General features: G+C 39.8%; 1 long non-coding RNA gene across 1 annotated transcript; it reads right to left on the reverse strand.

Annotated features, from left to right (window-relative positions):
* Nucleotides 1-4,976: 4,976 nt before the first annotated feature.
* LOC119494827 lies at nt 4,977-19,591 on the reverse strand. The gene is made up of 4 exons (XR_005208307.1): nt 19,581-19,591; nt 9,909-9,916; nt 7,796-7,799; nt 4,977-5,118 (listed from the first exon to the last, which is right to left on the reverse strand). It is a non-coding gene; the product is annotated as an uncharacterized LOC119494827 (long non-coding RNA).
* Between the last annotated feature and the right edge of the window lie 1,456 nt (nt 19,592-21,047).

Below are 21,047 nucleotides of genomic sequence, written 5' to 3' on the forward strand. Positions count from 1 at the left end.
TAGTTCTTTCCTAAACCTAACTATAGTGGTTTTGATGCCGAAAATAAAGTGAGACCAAAGGAAAAAGTGAAAAAGCGACGAGTTGGGATGAGAACGTGTTGGTAGGATTCATCCTCTGGGGACTCATGGCAATACATCCGACAGTTGTTGAAATATTTCAGTCTGGACCAAAGTGGTGGAACAACAGACAATGTAATTGCTATCCCTAAAAAGTGATTATTAATCTTTGTGTTGAGACTATTTATGGCGTGACTACGGATCTGTACATCTATCTGATGACAAAACTGAATCTGTTGGGTAGAGAGACAATAAGAAAGACAGACAGCAAAGCTCGGCTATGACATTTAACAACGCAGGGCTGACTTCATTACACACACACACACACACACACACACACACACACACACACACACACAGCCGCAGTACTGTCTTTCAGAGGACAGAGGGAGTTTGAGGGGTCCACATGTCTCTGTGAGGGGGAGGGGCGGGGACTCGGAGGTCAGGCATCAATCACTGTGATCTGCTAAATGTCAGTTTGATTCCTGTCCTTTAAATTAATAATTTAAATTAATATTGACTGATGAAACTGACACACACACACACACACACACACACACACGCACACAGACACACACACACACACACACACACACACACACACACAACATGTGCATTAACCCATCGTTGTCAGGTAAAAACCTCTCCTTAATGTCAGCGTTGTTTTACCTGGATGCTTGGACATTTCTGGCCTTATACCCAAAGGATTTATGAGGGTTGACGATCTGAAAGGTTGATGGGTTTAAAGAGCTGCACAAAAAACTAAGAAGAGGAAGAGGTGTGAAATGAAAAGAGAGGACACCAGAGGTGTGGAAAGTAACGAAGAGAAGGACAGACAGAACCACAGATGCTGTTTACATTGGAGAAATACATGAGAAGGAAAGAGACACATGGCAGTAAGAAGAAAGAAAAAAGACTGATTTTAATGAGGACGAATTACAAATGTAGATACACAAATTCACACACAGTCTGCCTCTCTGTCCCTCCCTTTAGCCACTACACTGCCGTTCCCCATCCATCCACCAGATGCCCTCAGACTCACCTGTTCCAGTCACCTGAGTCTCTCATTCACCTGCTCACCTGTTTCCACTTTCTCTCATCAGCCCTGCCGTATATAACCAGCCCATTTCCACTCATTCCCCTCCCCTCTGTCCAGGTTTTGCCTGGAGGGAAATCTTAAGCCAGGTTTCCACCAAAAGTGACTTTTAGTCCCTGGAACTACTTTTCAACTAACTAAAAGGTTCCTTCAGCCAGTTGTCTGCGATTCTACTGTGGTCTAAAGACCTGCAAAAATGAGGCAAATTAGTCTGCTGACGTATTAAAAAGCAACATGACATGAGACGAGGGCTGCAGCTGGTCACAGCAGTAAACACACTAAAAAAACAAAACCTTAGAAAAAACATAGAACAAAATAAACAATAAGTTTTGTCTCACTGTGACAATTTTTACTGCTGCATAGTATTTATTGATGCACATTGGATAACTACGCTTGTAGCATAATGTAAGTTACGGATGTAACGTCATTTGACTCAGTGACATAGCGTCACATGACACAACGTCGTCTATAAAAATCACTTTCACGGGACACAAACGCCGGTCCTCTGGGTAAAAGTTCCCACTCTTAGCACTTAATAGTACTTCCGTTGCTCTGAGAGTGTAATAATGATGTGGATTCGTTTACATTGGAGTTAGTTGAAAGCTCTCATACAGACGATAAAGTGCACCTTGTGCGTGAAGACGCCGCGGGCTACTGCTCAGGCGTCGGGATTTGATGCCCTGGGAGCGAGACCAGGCTGCTTTTAAGGATTCATTTGTCAACAATAAACTGAAAATATTTAAGAGTTGGGTTGTAAAAATATTAGTTATTGACAAGAAGATAACCCGCTGAATATCTACTAATAGTTAGGATGAACACCAACACCTCATATTGGACCATTAGGAAATCAAATCAAATTGACAGTTGATGTCTATTGGAGCTGTAAACAGAGTTAAGGGTTTCCTCTCCATGTGTCAAAGTCACTGCGAGGTTCTTTGGATTAAACCATCCACCAAAGTGACTTGAGCTCCTAACCCCAGTCTCATCACTTCCACCCTCTGCTATCCATTATCCCCAACCTCTGTCAGACTCTTTAGCACTCCTCAGCATTCATTAATAAAGCTGTCAGCCTCAATTCCCCCACCAGGCAAAGCTCAAGTAAGCCGAGCGCATCTCCCCAGAATAATAACTGAGCTTTCCAATTACAGCTTTCAGCATGATTGTGGAGTTTAGTGCATTTCTACTGGTGATTTCTGCCCAACACCCGGTGGAAATCAGAATGATTGGAAGTTCGAGCTCCTGTATTGAAGGTGTTCATTATTAGAAATAACTTTCTTCAGGCTAGAGAGATTAGGGAACATTATCATGAGACACCTCTAATTTCTGCCAAACTTTCTGATTCCTTTTTCTGTTTTTTTTCCGTCCAGTTTCCCTCCTTTCTCCCACGTTGGCGTGGAAAGAGAACAGTTCAGCCGGTTGTGAATGCTGTGCAGCGGTTGTGTTGTAGCAACTGCACATATGCCGTTACAGTGATAACCAGCTCTCATTAATCATGGGATTGACACCAGCTCAAGAAACGCTGACATGTTGGCCCGTGTGGCGGAGGCAATTAGGCAGAGAACAGTCGGAGAGACGAGTTTTCCATCGAGGATCCAAATTCAAACCCCATCAGTCAAAAGTCAGAGCTGGAAGCTCTGGAGGTGCTCAACAACATCCCATCCACCCCTGAACAGTCGATGCAGTTTGTGTAATTAAAGTGCACGCTTCAGCGAATTAGTTTTTAAACTTTTATTGTTATGCCCACTTCAGTTACGTTATATTCATTTAGCAGCTTGAATGGATAAGATGGTCCATGCAGTTGAAGACATTTTACATAGCGTTGTTGCAACACGATGTAATATTTGTGCAACTAGAACAAAAACGGAAACATGTTGCATATGTTGTTTTTTTTGGTGCCAAAATAAAACAGCAGTGACTTTACAGGTGGTACAACAATGATAAGAACAGGAGAGAAATACAAAAGAAAAGACTAAGAAAACAAGGTGACGGACAGAGCATGACATAATACATAACAAACCAAACAAGACAAAAGTGAGCATGGCTCACATACACCCGCTAAGTGCTTGACCCCTACTAAAGTAGGGCCAAAGGTTTTGCCCTTTTGGAACTAATGGAATTAGTCTATGGAGCACAATCTAGCTTGTTATTAGCTCACCTTCCTCAGGACTAGACCACACTGTCAACCATCATACCAAATTTGAAGTTCTTAAGTGAAATAGTGTTCAAGTTCTACTCCGGAAACGAAAGTGTGACACGCGAACGGGCGGACGGACGGACGGAAGGACGAACACGCGGAGCGCTATAACAAACAAAATATAAGAAACATAACAAAACATAAAAAAATGATGAAATAATAGTCACAATTATTCTAGTAATAACATTTTAAATAAATGTTAAATAATAATAAGAACAGAGGAAATAGAAGAAGAAGAAGAAGAAGAAGAAGAAGAAGAAATATGTTTGAGAAATAATAATAATAAAATAACTAGTTGGTAATAATAGGAAAGGAATTAAAATAAATGAATAAAGAAATGAGTAGTTGGATATTTAGAAGTGTCAACTATAGTATTGCATATGTTTACATACTAACATCTAGTTTACATTTTTTTTTAATAGCTAAAACATTTTCTGCTTTGCCCCCAATTTGCAATTCAACAAGGCACTTTTTGCAACACAGGCCAATACACGTGTCACCTGGCCGAACACCTAATTGCTTGATTGTCGACTCATCAATCAGGATGTAAGCACTTTAAAAAGACCACAGGTGAGTCCCTGTTTACAACAATAATGGAAGCCAACATTGTTGTGAGAGGCCTGTTTTCTAAAACATGTTTTAGCAATTGAAAAAAAATGTAATTAAAGTTTTCCTTTTTGTCTCCACAAATGTTTTGCTGTGTTTATGCACTATATTCTATTCAGAATATGTTCTGTTCAGATTTTCAGTGCCAAATGCAACCTTTGAAAATACATGGATGTATTGACTTATATTTACAATTGTAGAGAGAAATAAATATTTTCATCATTGTTCAGTACAACACACTCTTGTATATATATTTTATCAATATATTCATGTACTTTAGCTACTATAACAATATATCTGAATTATTGTATAGTTTTGAATGAAGTGTTCCTAGTGGTAGTATAAAAAAAAAGACACAGTCCTCACTCCTCTTTTATTTCAAAATGCTTAAAATATACGTTTGAAAAGAGCTCTGAAAGGGCAACAAGCTCAAGTGTCAAGTGCTCAAGTCTTAAGAGAAGTCATGGATGGTATTTAAATCTGAGTTACAGCCTTGGTTAATGGCAGAGAAATGACACTTGGAGAACATGTTTTATTCATCTCAAAGGAGGCTATTAGGTATTCACAGCATGAAGCTAAGAGCTCTTGTTCTTGTCGGAATTATTGTTCTATCAGGTGTGACACTTTATGCAGCTCCTTTCCAGGTGCATGGCGACCTTTATGAAGTTCTCCGTTTATCAAGTTACTCAAACTTGCCTGAAGAAAAATCCTCATGAATCACCTTTTGTCTCCAGCTTCAGTGTTTTTGTACACTTATATTAGATATTTTGACGTCAGCATCATTTAAATTCTTATTACACCCCGCCAGCTATCAATAAATCAAATGCTCTGACAAAAAAATATCTGGTATTTGTGGCTGTCGTAGGGCTATAATAAACCCGTTTAATCATTTCATTCTGCCCGCATGTAATGATTGAACGGGCTGCCGCCATTTTGGACTGAAAACACGTATTATATTTATAATATTTTATTGTTCAACACAGGCCATTTCTTTTTATTTAATTGTTTTACTTTTTACGGTATTTTTTAGGCAGATGTTTTACTGGTGTCCGGTATAGTCGCTTTCAGTCCAAAATGGCAGAAGCGTAGTTCTGCTGCTGGGCGTTGATGTCGCAATGGAACAAACAGTTGACTTTCACTTCTTAGCAATTTACGTTCTTTGTGTCTACCTGCGTGCACTCTGCCCGTTCACTCATTGCGCAAGTCTTCCACAAGCTGCCAGCTTGACAGCTGTAAGAACTAACAATAGCCATGTTCACGTTCATTATGATATGTTTATGTTCATAATGGTAAGTTTGGGGGAGTGGCTTTTTCGAGGGAGGCCTGAAGGGACGGACTGTCAGTTTTGCTGACTTGGCGACTTTCTCTCAAGATTTAGGGACTTTTGGAGCTAATGCTGCTAGCTACTTTCATTGGAAAACTGGGCTCATTTTTCAGCTGGATAATTTTTAAAAATCTGGTGTCAAGGTTCAAGATCGCCCACCTTGCCTTTAATTTGGAGACACAACTTTCACAAAAGTGTTGTCTTTTCGAGCTAACAGGCAGCAGTGATGTGAAGTGACCAGAGAAACCTGAGAGGTCACATTTAAGTTTCCATGACAGCAAACATCTGCTGTACTCGAGTGGCGCTGAGCAAAACTGAATCCTTGCCAGGTCCAGAAATAATGCTCTGCGGGCAACATTTTTCGACTCATAGTAGGTTGAACAAAGTTCAGACACTTCCACTACATCACTTACTGTATGTTAGTGTTCATTCTTTGTTCCATCACTTAAAGCAAGACAGCACCAGTAGCCTCTCTCTGCAGAGCTCTGTACATCGTTCTATCTATTTAGTATTCTGCAGTGTTTCCTTTATGTGAAGCAGCGTTGCTGCAGTACAGGAGATGCCCATTAAGTCTTTATGGAGTGAAACTTCTGTGTCACATCTGCTTGGATGTATTCAATTAGATATGTTGTCAGCTCTGAGTCTGAGCCAGGTCAGACCTGCTGCCTCATTACATCTTTTACAGTTAATGAAGCGAGTCTGCTGCAGACCAGAAACACAAGTGGCCACACATCACACATTACGTCGTCAGCGTCTTCCAGTAAGTGCTATCGCTCCATAACGTAAACTTCCACTGCAGTTAAAGTCTGGCTCCACATTTGATCTACTTGAAGGATTTCAGCCCCTGTGAAAGTGTGGAGGCGCTGCTGTGGACGCAGACATTTGTAAAGGGCAGACTAGTTTGTGCAGACGCAGCTGTTTTAAAAGTTCATCCTTTAACTTTCTGAATTACTGAGGAGGGACAAAGTGTGTGCACATCCTGGCAAAGACACTCAGGTGTACAGTAAGACAAAAAATACGGAACTGCAAGGCACAAAGGAGGTCCAAATAAATAGTTTATTTCTATTAACTATTTATTTGTGTGTGCAGACCTCCTTTGTGCCTACTTACTGAATTACTGCCACACTTTGGCTTCATCCTTCAGTGTCTGCAGGGAAGATTACATGTTGCTGTCTTTTCAATTATTGGAAATTGCAAAGAATGGGTCTGTTTGACTTCTATATTGATTTGGTCTAACAAATATTTTGGGACGAAGATGAAGTTCATGGTCGGTGAGCCCTTTGTTGCAGTGGGGATTGAGGATCGGGGCTTTGAGACACACTGAACCTCGGATTGTTTGTTTGTCCAACTTAGTCCTCTGAACCGTGGACATTACAAGAGCTGCTTCTCCTTACGGAGGCCGGCTGCTTTCATCCCTGACTGGACCTGCTGTACACAGCACCATCTGTGCTTTCTTACTCTCCTGATCCCCTTCAACTTTACTGTGTTACAGTTCAAGTAAAGGTGTAAATATGTGCATGCATCCATACGCACATTTCTGTATAGATAGAGCATTTATATCTGAGAATTCTTGATTATGCTGCGCTGACAAAAAAGTGGATTGGTCCACCCATAAACCAACGTTAAAGTGTTAAAGGAATAGTTCACTCAAAAACAATATAAACTGTATATACAGATGTGGTTTTATCCAATCATTTTCTTCTTCATCATATAATAAAACTAAATTTCTCCACTCAACAAACCTTTCTTTGTTACCTCCCTGTGGCTAAAGAGACCTTAACTTGACTTCTCCACATGGAGTGGAGCCCCAGCTCAGCAGCCAGAATGTGGTGATAAAAAAAAAAAAGTGAACCATCTCCAGTGGCTTCATCTGTTCCTCCGCCGTCGGAGACGTTTTATCACAACATTTACAGAAAAATGGATGACGCTCTTTCCTTGTTGCATTCAACCCCAACACCATCATTTCTGTGCTCCCGGGGGGGAAGTGAAGGAGGAAATGAGGATGCAGCATCTTTATTGAGGCAGCAGGATAGATGAGAGGAATACTGATAAACAGGAGGGAGCAGGGATTCACTCCGAGGGCACAGAGATACATCGTCACACTTAACATAAAACTGAGGAGGTAATACATCCAAAAGTTTTTACTGTAGCTGTTACCGAAAGTGCCAACAAGGTTACCACCATTACTTATGTGCCTCTGAGCTGTAAACATCCTGGAAAACAAAGTTTGGCCGACAAAATACAGTTCTCTAACTTTTGAAGTCTTGAACTCTTTGAAGAAGAAAAACAACAGCTCTCAGATAATTCATCTTTTTTATTATAACACATAACTGGTTTGTTTATGTTTGATGCACAGACACATGGATATGTTGCATGCATAAGTATGAATATATGAATTTTAATGTTTGTATATCTCGTGTTTATGGCTGTTTGTGTGTGGTACATCAGTCCTGTCTGTGATCTTCTTCATCATCATCATCATCATCAGCAGCAGCAGCATCAGCATCATCACTCAGACTGATCTAATGTCAACACAAAGCCTGGAGTCCTGCACAAGGCATTTAGCATGAAATAGTCTGTATTAACTGCAATGTAAACGCATCCGCGTAAATATGCTACGTTCAGAGTTAGTGACGTAGAATAAAAAGTGGGAGAGACTAACGATAGTGGATGGGTCCAACAAACACAGGACTTTCAACCAGGAGACCGCTGTTTTGTTAGTAACGTTAGGGACGTGTTTTCCATACTTCTGATATATTGTTTCTGTATGTATTTAACTGAGTTTACTTGCTTATTTTAAGCCCAACCATCATGTTTTTCCTAAACCAAACTAAATGGTTTTGCTGCCTAAACGTAACTGCAACTGTTACTGTAGTTTTGTTGCGAGGCGTAAAAAATTACGTGCGAAAAGTGACTTACAAATTACACATGGAATATCCTTGTGATGTGCTATTTATATGCCTTCCTGAGTGGGTATATATTTATATACTTAAGTGAGTGGTTCTGTTGCCTAAACCTAACTACAGACGTTACCGTAGTTTTGTTGCATGGTGTAAAAATATAACACAGTCTCATAACAGTTTGTGAAATAGTCACGAAATGTATTCTATTTGATTCGTGTACATAGACACAAATTTCCCTTTTATTTCATGACCCTCAACAGAACTTTCAAAAACATATTTTTCATGTGTTTTCCTATGAATGTCCAGCAAGACGTGACGCCAGTGTCAATTTCCATTTCCAGTCTTTACTGAAATTAAACTACTTAGTTAGGTTTAGGAAAAGATCGTGGCATGGCTTAAAATAACTCTGGACGTGGCGTAACTTAAGTACTTATTTTAAGCCCAACCATGAAGTTTTTCCTAAACCTAAGTGAGTGGTTTTGTTGCCTAAACCTTACTGCGGACGTTACTGTAGTGTTGTTGCGTGGTGTACAAGTGAAATGCGAAATTGCGTCCTCACGACGTGGAATTTCCTTGTAATGTCGTGCTATTTATACGCCTTCCTGTGAGACCTGGTTGCTCTATTATTTTGTGTTCTCTTTGTTTTTCTGTCTTCCTCAAGTTTTAAATTCCCCAATTTCCTTTCTATCATAGTTTTTCTATTTTGCTTCTCGTCTTTTTGTATTTTGTATAATCTGCATTGAGATATAGTGTAATCTGTTGTTGAGATTCCCCCCTTTTTGGAGAAACACAGTAGGATGTTATTCTGTTATTTTTCATGTTACCCACCAGCCCCTCTTCAGTCACCATAACATCAACTGACAGATATTTGGGGGGGAAAAGACAGGACACGCTGACCTGACGACGTGGCTTCCTTTGTTCCCTGACGATGTCACCTCCCCTCTGGGCTGAGATGCCTCTCGTAGCGCCGCCGCCGCCCTCGAGGAGAAGAAAACACTCGGTCTGATCTCACGGCATGCAGCAGCAAGGAGCCGGATGACAAAATGATGAGGCACAACAAACAAGTCTGACCTTGAAAATACCTCAACAAAGGAAGCAGAAATACATGAAGTGTGTGCAGCTGCTGTTTTCATGTCACACAACAAAAACAGGTGAATCCAGGACGTCATTATTTCGGGAGAAACATTTTTAGCCTCAGGTGGTTTTTGTGTTCCTCATGTTGTATTTCACTAAAAAAGATTCTCTTCAACATATTTCGTTTGGCTGTGAAGCTCTCGCCTCCTGAGGGCTCGATGGGTGGTTTACTTCATAATGTCAGGGAAACGATAATTGGAAGTCACAATGGACTCCAATGGGGATACGTTTGAAAACAATGAAACATCCACAGAAACTTCTGTTCAGTGTAAGAACGTCACACTTCCTGTACTGGACCATCCGTTCCCAGTGAACATAAAACAATTTCACATGAGCCTCCTAGTGATAATCATAAGTAGGACAAGCAGCATGTTTTTCTTTCTTGCAGACTCCAGATCAGCATCTGTAGTTGGTTAAGGGTTCATTTTAAAGTAAAGATCTTGGATGGGGACGCTCTAGTACATAAATGGTTTTAAAACAATTGTTATTCTACATTTTTTCCAACAATTACACCTCTAACCGGCGCATTTAAAAAGAGTCGTTCACAGACTGAACTTGAGATCCTGAAGACAAGAGAGACAAATTTCAGTCAACGTTCATAACTCTGTAATCTGAGATGGTTTCGAAAGACAGAGAGACTTTCTTCCTCCGGCCGCACCGTTTTATTCAATTGCTGCAGTTCTCTCATTATACAGCACATTTCCTCTACCCATACGGCACCTCTCAGCCAAAAACAAGAGGCAGAGAAAGACCAGGGAAGACTGATTTTCAGCACGGATCAGATTCCACCTGCACAGGACAGTCGCTGAGGTGCTGCGGTTTGGCGAGCAGGTTGTGTTTTTTCAGCAGAATGAGCAGAGATGATTTCTTTTGGTAATTTCATACTGAGCAGCGCTGGGAGAGACACGCTGAGGAAACAGACGCATCAAGTATATGGGCAAAATATAGCACTTTGGACAAAGTGCTTTACAGTGGATGAAGAGTGAAATACAGATGAAGAGGGCCTGCAGCTTCAATGCGTTCCCATGCTGTTCTGGATAAGTGTGTGGAGTACATAAGTGGATGTGAGAGCACTTGTTTTTACCAGTAGTTCTAAGTATAGGCCATCATGCTTAGTAGGTGGGAGATGCTCTTATGTGAAATCTTTCAATTTTTCCTACAAAGCGCAAAAATTCACCCCTTAATTCTCACCTGTTTTATTCTTTCTCTTTCATTTTGCATTATTTTCTCCTCTGTTTTCTGCTCCGTATCTGGGTCCGTCATGGTGGTCAACTCTCTCTCCTAGAAATTACATTTATGTTGTACTAAAATGTTTTTTACATCATGTTCACAAACGTAATCACTGCCTGAATTATGTTCAGAGTTAACGTTTGCGGGCGTACAAAGTGCAGCAAAGTGACAACAGAGTCCAGGTTTACAGTTAAGGTTTGGGAAAGATAAGTTTTGGTTAAACATTAATAAATACTTTGTGTCTGAAGTCACTTCCAAATAGGGCTGTCAAAGTTAACACGATTATTTCTTTTCAGCATTAACGCAACTTGCAATTTTTTTTGTAGTGTGCTCATTTTCGAAGCTAGTGTGAAGATACTGGCATCATATGAAACTAAAATACCTAAAGAATCCATTGGTACCAACCATGTCATACTAGCTTGCCATGAAGGAGGTTAAATAACGCTCCAAACTTGCGCTAATTTCCGGCACGGAAAAACTGTCATGGCCATTTTCTCTCCTCTGACCTAAAGATATGTGAATGTAAATGGGTTCTATAGGTACCCACGAGTCTCCCCTTTACAGACATGCCCACTTTATGATAATAACATGCAGTTTGGGGCAAGTTATAGTCAAGTCAGCACACTGACACACTGACAGCTGTTGTTGCCTGTTGGGCTGCAGTTTGCCATGTTATGATTTGAGCATATTTCTTATGCTTAATGCAGTACCTGTGAGGGTTTCTGGATTTGCCATTGTTTTGTGTTGTTAATTGATTTCCAATAATAAATATATACATACATTTGCATAAAGCTGCATATTTGTCCACTCCCATGTTGATAAGAATGTTAAATACTTGACAAATCTCCCTTTAAGGTACATTTTGAACAGATAAAAAATTAAAACTATTTTAGCCCTATAAAAATGTTTTGTTTTTTTCAAGAATTCAAGGTAACACGGGGTAAATCATTGATGAATTGATATTATATTGACAAATGGTCTTTTTGTGGGTGAAGTATTTTTTTAATTCCCTTAAAAAAAAAAAAAAAAAAAGCTTCTTTCTCTGGGTAGTTTTTAGTCTTTTTAATATTTCATTTTAGACAAATCAACCAAAGGAATAATTAATGCCTCATTGGCACATCAAACACTTTTATTCTCAACCTTTAGTGCATGGGGGGACCTCTGGTTGTGAAAGACCATTTTACCAAAAAGCACCTTCAATGCAAGTTTTTAGGTTTCATAGCAACAGGAGCACATCAGAGAAAATAACCGACGTCCCCTGAGAGACACATTTTGGATTTTCACGTTTGTGGAGGTGTTTGACAATTTAACACAGCTGGAAAAGAATCATTGTTGTGTAAATGAGGTTGGTATACCCAGCTGGCTTCCTCAGTCAAGTGTCTGGCCACTAAATAATGAAATGTAAAATCATGAGCCGACTCAGGCCAACTGCTGTCTCCCTGAACTGCTGCTGTCAGAGTTTAAAAGTGTAGTTTTTCGTCATGCTTGTCCCCGATGTGGTGTATCCAGGTGTTTGGCTCTGCAGCAAGATGTATGGTTTAATCAGGACTTAATTATGCTGCAGGGTCGATGTTTAGCGCTCAGATCCATGAGGATCGGCCGTCCACAGGGAAGACAGATGCGAAAGCGGTTACAGTTAATTAACCAACAGTAATTGGCAATCCCACCCAAAGACATTGCCATTGTAGAGCTGCCACTTTTTACTGCACGCCTCAACTGCTGCTAAAATTTGGCTCCGACCTCATGAGGAGCTGCTCACCAAAATCAGGTTTCACTGTCTTCTCAGTCACGGGAAGATACAAGAAGAGTTATTACCAACCAGCTCTAAGGAGGCAAAGAAAAAGTACTGTTTTCATCCAACCGCTCACTGATGATAAGACCTGTACCATATATTTATCCCTACTTATCTCTGACTTTAATGTGCATTTATTTCTCTTTAATCTATACTATAGATTTGGAAAAAGTCACAGTTGACCTACATCAGTTTTAGCTTCATCTCCACAGAAATGTCGGTTATAATCCCTTCTAACAGAGGTCGGTTTGTACACTGTGATGGATGATTACAATAAACAGTTTGGGTATTCTGCCACCATAAGCTGACAGATAGATGACTCCTCTCCCAGTCACCACACTGAAGAAGAACTTTTAACTGGTTATGAAACAGTCTCAGTTTAATACTGATGCCTCTATATGACCTACATGAGCCAACACCGACACCACGCTGCTGGAGGCCCAGGCCGGATTGCTGGTCCCGCTGTAAGGAAGGGAGGCACGGGAGAACCAGAACCAGGACTGAACAGGGCAGACTGTCAGACCCTGCTGCAGTGAAGTCAGAGGTTTTCTAAAGGGACTCTAACGCTCGGAAACACCACCGCTTTTGTCCACAAACTACACTTTTGTAACACAAAATTAAAGTTCCTTGTAGTAGATTTAACCTCTTAAATGATGAGTTGGAAGTATAATAAAACAACCCGGTCTCACAGGAAGGCGTACAAATAGCACATTACACAAACATTTTAGCCTTTTTGCAGGTCATTTGTACTCCAAGTAAATGTCTGCAGTTAGGTTTAGGCGGCAAAACCACTTGGATTAGGTTTAAGAAAAAAACATCATAGTTGGGCTTAAAAAAGTATGGAAACTAAGTAAAACATCTACGGAAACAACTTAACATATGTTTGGAAAACGCATCACTAACATCACTAAAAAACATGTCACAAACGTCACTAACATAACTTCTCGAACAATGGTCTCGTTTTTGTTTATTTGAAGTTCTATTGAGTTTTATAACAGATACATCCAGCAACAAAAAGGTGAAAAAAACAAAATAAAACAACAAACAGAAGGGCCGGCAGGAAACCTAATAGACATTAATATAAGAAAGGCAATTATTGGTTACAATAATGCAGTGGGCATTGGCACATGCCAACAATTACATACAGTATGTACTGTATCATACCATCAGAATCTTGATAAGGTTGGGTTGCTCACTCTGGGCATATACCCACTAAAGCTGTCCCATTGTTCTTTAATCATTTCAATCTTCCAGTTCAATCTTCCCAGCATCTTTTCACATTCAACTATTTCCATCATTTGTTCCCCCCACATTTTCAGTGTAGGTGTTTGTGGCTCTTTCCAACATCTTAGAATCAGCCGGGCGCGGGTTATTAAGCCCGTTGTTAATATTCTAAATGCAAATTTACTTAACTCCGGCACTACAGTTTTGTTTCTCACAGGTCTGCTGGTTAAACATCCGGTGTTTGTTGGGGCCATCAACCTCCCCCCCCCCCACCATGTTTCCACCCCTTTTTATACTACTTCACTAGGTCTGAGCGTAGCATTTATACAGTCGATACAGGACACACGGTTTACAAATGACATGTAGAAATAAAAAAAGGCGTTCTTATTGCACGCTAAATACCCCGCGCATTATCGTAGCATTGAAGCATCTTTTCGTGTGAATGGGCTGAATAAAACTACAAAGAACACACAATGATTATTAATAATTCTGCATATATTGTAAATTATCACGCGCATACATTGCACTTGAATGTGTCACCACATTTCAAACATAGGCTATGCTTATGAGTAAATTAGAAGTGGCTGGAAAACCTGTTAGGCAAAATGAAATAGGTTTTGTTGCGTGCAGTGCCTCACTAAAAGAAGCAGGAAAGCCTTCAAAATAAAATGAATCAAGAACACTGTATGAGCATGAGACAAGAACTTTAATCTAGATCTGATAAGTCATTATGTTTCTGACGATTAAAGAGTAAAATGGGTGATTTATAAAACACTAAAGTGAAGGAATAAAAGACTTTATGTGAGAAACAATCATTGAACGACACATCAAATCAAAACTCTCAGACATGTCACACGATTTACTTCTTTATCTTCACGACCATGAAGTGGTAATTATCTTTCGCATTACCTCACCGGTCTGCACGAATGCTTAACGCGGCGTTACCTGTCAAACTGTATTCACACAGCAGAAAACAACGGACAGGCCACAGTATCAACTCTGACAGGTGATTATTTCATAGGAGCGGTGTTTTCACCTGCAGCGAGTCACCTCCAAACGCTGCAGCTCAGGAATGACACGCATCATTGCAGCTATTTGGAGACGAGCCACGCCGCCTGAAGGCCCACTGTGACAGAATGTGAATGTGCTCTGCTTTATCTCTATGTACACAGTCCCCCACAGTCTATATTGTGTTATACTGTCCATTATTATAACGTCTACGATGCCCTTGCAGTGAATGTAAGCACCTATTAAACATGTACAGGGTGTCAGTGAGGGCTCGTTTCATAGTGTTAGATGTCAGATTATTTCAGCTCCACTGTCAGTGAGAAAACATCTCTTTCTTTTACTGTTTAACCTCTTAAACTCTGCTAGAAACTCAGGATTGTTTTTATTAAACACCCAAAATATTATTTTAAATTCTAGTCAAGATCCTCAATGAAGAGTCTGAACAAACTAATGACCAATATACTGTATGTCATACTGTCTGACAGAGTGGAGAAACACTTTAAAGAATTCAAGTGTGAAATGAAGATTTTATGACGATAAAGACGAGCAGTTTTTAAATTTAAAAAAACCTCAAGGTCTTGATTTTCAGCAATTTACGTACACTTCTGGAGAACATCTGTACTTTAAAGGAAGAGCTTGACTCAAAACAAAGGTCTTTCGACACCAAGTCCGTATTTTCGTTGTCATCAGAGGACGGATTAAAAAAATGCAGACGAGAAATACAAACTTACTCAGCACAAAGCAACTATGTTTAATTTTTTTTTCTTTCCTGAACTACCAAAATCTTTATATGTTCCAAAAACTTCAAAATGTTGACATAATGCTCATGAAAAAAAAAAAAAATTGGGAAGAAAATATTCAATTTTTACAATTTATACAAGGTCTTTTGAGAAATTGGAGAAATATGATGGTCAGTGTTTTAGTTTATTGAAAGCTCCATTATTTCAATTCCAACTCTGTCTCCTACAAAATTACGTCCCGGTACAACTAGACCGCATTCTCAATTATGTTTGGAGGGAAACACATTTTTGGTTGCAGTTTTAAACAGTGTTTTAAACAAGTGGCGGTTACGGTTGTAAATTGAAACAAAACAAAACAAAAATGCGCAACAAAACTACTTGGTTAGGTTTAGTAAAACATCACGGTTTGGCTTAAAATGATGACTGTTGTTACGTTATTAAGCTACAGACGTAAATTAAAATAAGTGAACGTTGACTTTTAATTGTTGACATGTCTTCTGGGTGAAAGTCCTGTGTTTTTTGACCCATCCGTCACCACAATCTCCTCCCTACACGGACATCCGTGGATTATCATTACAAACTTATTTGTGATATGACAAAAACGAACATAATCCGGGTAAAAATAGGTGTCCCTTGTCCTTCACCTTGTCCCATTCACAATGCAGTTTCATTGTGTAGGAACATCATTTTTAGGAATTCAATGATGGCGTTTATTCATGAATCTCGTCTCGTTTTTTGACTTACCTGCAAACAGCCTCAAATATTTTTATTAGAAAATGAAGAGTTGGTTTAGTTCAGTGTCATGACTTTCACTGGGTGCAAACTGTAAAGACAAGACAACTGTTGACAACTGCTTATCTTAACTTTTAACTCACATTTTTTCAAGTCTGTCTAAAATCAACATTTACATTGAAGGAGGTTTTGCTTGCTGTAACCGAAAAACAAAACGAAAAGTGCTTTCAGTGTAATCTTCAAATTTCATCTTCAGCAGTATGAATTAGACAAATCAAGTGGATGTCTGCCAAAGTTACAGACGTTTTGTATTCTCATTCTCATTTACGTTATTGTCCCTCCACTGCAGCTCATACAGCTTCCACATCTGGTGGAGTTTAGTTCAGGACGGTCGGAAAGGAATTTGTTAAAGATGAAGCATCATGTTACCGTGTTCAAGACCTACAAGACTACAGCTTTCAAATTTCACCAGCTTTAATAGAGTTCTTAACAACCTTTTTGTTTCACTTCATTCACTCAGCCTGACAGCGTGTTCGTGTTAGCAGATTTCTTATTGTTTTTTATTTATTTATTTGACCTTAGTTTCTCCAGCTGGTGGAAACTAATAGCCTACCCAAAATAGGAAAAAAGTGTGTAAAATAAAAGTAATTTATATTGATATTAAATCAATAACTCCTTTAGTGTTTTAAGGTTTAAAACTCAAACATTGTATGAAAGTAAGGGACAAATCAGACTGTGGATAACTGAACCCGCTGACTCATTGAGACCCATAATTAACACTGTCAGAGCAGATCGCTGACTAACTGCAGATGAATGAGTTGTAGAGGAAGAGATGTCAGCACTGACAGTGAATCTCATTTACAACCAGACAGGAACTCTGACGGGCCAAAGAAGAAATATTCCCTCGGCGTGCATTATTCATTGTGATTAAAAGATAATTAGGTTCAACCCTGGACTTGAAATTTTCCTTGATTTTCCATAATACCAATCGATTCTGACCACAGCCGCGTTTATTTCTTCATTATCAGTGTAATTAAATCCTGTTAGCTTTAGTCTTGAGAAACCACTTCATCACACATCGCATCTGTTGCAGCATATTGACAATCTGCTCTGAGACAACAGCTTTTATAATAATATAATAGACATCCAGTGCTTCTGACTAATGAGATATTGTAACTAGACTCATGTGAAAGTCATCCACCAAATAAAAGTCCATAAATGATGCATCTAATGCATCTTCCTGACTGGATTGAGGTCTCCAGGGGAGGTGATTTTAATATTAGCTGTGCTGGTCAGGGGTTTTAATCCTGTCAGGAGAGTATATGCGGGTAATTTGTCACCCTCTCCCCGGTAATAATTACATCCAAAGTTACCTACTGTTTTCCTGTAAACTAGCTGGTCCTCCTGCAATTTAAATCCAAAAGCAATTTAAAGCAGCTTCCTTCTATCGTTTTTAAGCCTCAAATTCAGCATTTTGTTCATCACCATCTCGTTTTTTTAGAACCAGAAGTGACTCCGTGGGGGAGGAAGGGGTGGTTAACGTCATAAAAATGCCATCTTGGATGCCCTTATGGTAGATAAAACATGATGCAGTGCCCTCTAGGGTGGCCTTAAATGGAGAAAACCTGATAAAGTGCCCTTTAGAAAACGATTGTCTGGTGGTCTGACATCTCGTGATTGTTGCTTCGTTGGACAGGATCTGTCCTTGGTGGATAAATCAAAGGTCATCGGCGCCAACACCTCAAACTTTATCACCGCTGAGGAGGGGACGCTTTTTATTGCTCATCTGGGCTTATACAACTGTTATATTAAAAACTTTTCTAGTGCTGTGGCACTTTTACGAAGCACCGCTGCAGAAGCAGACAAACGACAAACAGTTCATGCCAATCTTCTTCAGCAGTCACACTCTGTCTCTGTTTCTCTTTGCCCAACACTTATTGTTCACTTGTCATCTGGAAACATCATGTAGAGTTGGAGTTTCACGCTGCTTTTCTTGTTTCCCAAAACGAGCCCTGTTGCTCCTCATTACCCTCGCTGTCCCTGCTGAGGTTTGTCCTACTCTAAGGAGGAGCAGAGGGGTGGAGGCCATGGGGAGTGATATTTGAATATGTGATAGACACACTTAGCTGGAAACATGTTGTCTGTCTGACTAAAATAGAGGAGTCGGGGTCTCCCGTGAGGTAAATGTTTTGACAGGTAAAGATTATTATCTTAGAGGGAGCAGTTAGAGGGAGGAAGAGGAGGAGGAGGATGAACCGGTGAACTCTTTCCATCTCCTTTGTGTGTATTGAGGTGTAGTGGTGAGACCAAATTATTGTTTTGCATAAGTCTTAACATAATAGTGTTACTTTTAAAAGTAACTTGTTACGTTACTTTCTGATCCACCTCTCATCCACCAACACAGTCTCACGGTAGTTCATGAAATAGTCATGAAATTGAATCTATTTGATTTGTGTACAAAGACACAAATTTCCCTTTTTTTGTGACGCTCAGCACGACTTTCAACAGCACAACAACACGTGTCAATTTCCGCTACAGTCTTTTCAAAATAAACCTACTTAGTTAGGTTTAGGATAAGATCAACTTGGTTATGTTTAGGCAACAAAACTACTTAGTTAGGTTTACAAAAAGATCGTGGTTTGGCTTAGAATAACTCTGGAGGTGCCGTAACTTAGTTACGTGCCAAATAAATGAACTTTGACTTCTGGTTTCACATGGGACACAGACGCCAGTCTCCTGGGTAAAAGTCCTGTGTTTCATGACCCATCCCGACCTCCTCCCTACACAGTATTTGCCGCTCTTTATACTTCCTGGATCACAATTACGTGGATTACATATGAATTGATTTTCTGCTGACCATCACGAAAAAAAAATTAAATTTGTGTCTATGTACACAAATCAATACATTCAATTTCATGAACTGCTGTGCGACTGGGATGCATCTCCACAGTTTAGCTGGTAGAACTTGATGCCTTTTTTAAGAGAGACAATAATAAATAGAGACAGTTTGTTCTAAGCAGACTGTGACGGCTAAATGAGACTGACGATAGCAGGAATTAATAGCTGACATTTACTCTTTAACACGGGAAACAAAGAAAAGACAAATCTGTAGAAGTTTAGCTTTGCACAATGTGTTTGACTTGACTCACTGACGGCATCTGTCCTCACTTTATCACCCCTCTTTTCTCTCTTCCTCTATTGTTCTTCTCCTCTTCTTCATTTATGCTTCCTCTCAGTTTCTCATCTGTGCCCCACAACAATGTCCTTATTTGTCCAAATCCTCAGAAACAGACCGTGCATCTTTTTAATGCTTCTCCAAAGCCCTGCAGGAGATTGACAGAGTGGCTTATGGGTATTCATCATGCCAAGTGGGATGCTGGGTAATCACTTGCAACCACAGTGCAATCTATCTCTTAACTCTTTCCAAGCAGCACAACGTTTTCTCCTCGTTGCCGTGTTCCCTTTTTATCTCTGCCTTCTCTTTGTTGTTGGGTTGCTGTAGAGGTTAATAATGTCCTCATTGTTTCTGGGAGAGAAAACACCCATTAATTCTGCCTGAGAGAAGGGGGTGGTTATAACATTTCCTTTCTTTGCTGTAACTTCATGAACTTTATTTATGCAATTTGATTCCAGTTCTTTTAGATGCCAAAAGCTAAAATCGAGCTGCCACACAATGTCGATTGCTCAGCGAGCTGTGGCCATTTGATTCTGTGGCGAAGTACAGTTAGCCCTGTAGCTGAGCTGAAGAGAGTAAAGGCACTCACGAGCGCACATGACGTCACATCTGTTGGATTTTACCCACAGGCAAATACAGGCCGATAGAGGAAACCCAGAAAGTTGCGGAAGGTGTCATGTTTTAGGTTAGGTTACAACCTGTTCACACACTGGCAATAAAAAATTATTAAAAAACGTTTATATGTGTAAAAACGTACATACAGTCCCTTTAAAGGAAATCAAAGAAATCAAAATCAGATATGTACCCATTTTGCTTTTTCCACATGTTTTTGTGTTGTTGTTGTCGCAAGAGATAAACAGCCCCATCAATCAGGCTTTTATGGGAGAATCAAAGCAGAAATCACCAATAAGTCAGAGGAAAGTGTAAGCCTGCAAGGAGTTCACCAGATGACACTGAAGGGACTGGCTGACACCGTCCATATGGTGAAGCAGGGTGTAGCTGCATCATGCTGTGGTGATGCCTCTCAGAGAGGGAGACGGAAATGGTTTGTGAGGAAAAATCTGCTCCGATCTCACATGATCTGAGACTGGGATGAAGATTTAAACAATGATCTGAAAGCAAAATAACGCTGCAGTGGTTTCAGACCAGGCCACAGATTACAAACATGACAGAGAATCTGTGAGGAACAAAGGCACAAAATGTCCAAATCCAGTTGGATGGAGACCAGATCTGTATTGCTGCAGACAATTACACAACAACAACAACAACAACAGAATGTATTGCAAAATACAACAAATTTTGCAAACAAAATAAAATAGAAAAAGTGAAAAAGACACTGAGTTTTAAATTGGATCTGCACGGGGGGTTTAAATAGCATTAATCTTTATAGACAGACAGAGAGAAGTGATAAGTGGAGAGAGGGAGCTGGAAGATTAGAGGGTTTATGATGTCTTCTGGGAGTCGTTCTTTATTGAGAAGGCAAAAATAAGCTGCAGGTTAATGAAGGAAAGGACGAGACGCCAGGGCCAGAGGTCATCAACTACATTAGGAGACACTGTGGGGGCCGGACTTTCAATTTAAAAATTGTTTTAATTTATTTAGCCCCAATTACCCTTTCATTGTGTCTTTTTATTGTTTTTTAATACTTACAAAATGAATGCTATCTTTATTAGCCTATATCAGTGTGAACACAACTGATAACTAGATACTTAAACAACAGGCTGCACCTGTGAATTCATGTTCCTGGAGTTTGTTTTCCATACCATTTGCAAGACAAATCAGTTCCATTACAGGAGCTGCTATAAGAAATTAAAACCTTTGGGATTTTAACA

Source organism: Sebastes umbrosus, chromosome 9, assembly GCF_015220745.1.
Source record: "Sebastes umbrosus isolate fSebUmb1 chromosome 9, fSebUmb1.pri, whole genome shotgun sequence".
Classification (NCBI taxonomy): domain Eukaryota; kingdom Metazoa; phylum Chordata; class Actinopteri; order Perciformes; family Sebastidae; genus Sebastes; species Sebastes umbrosus.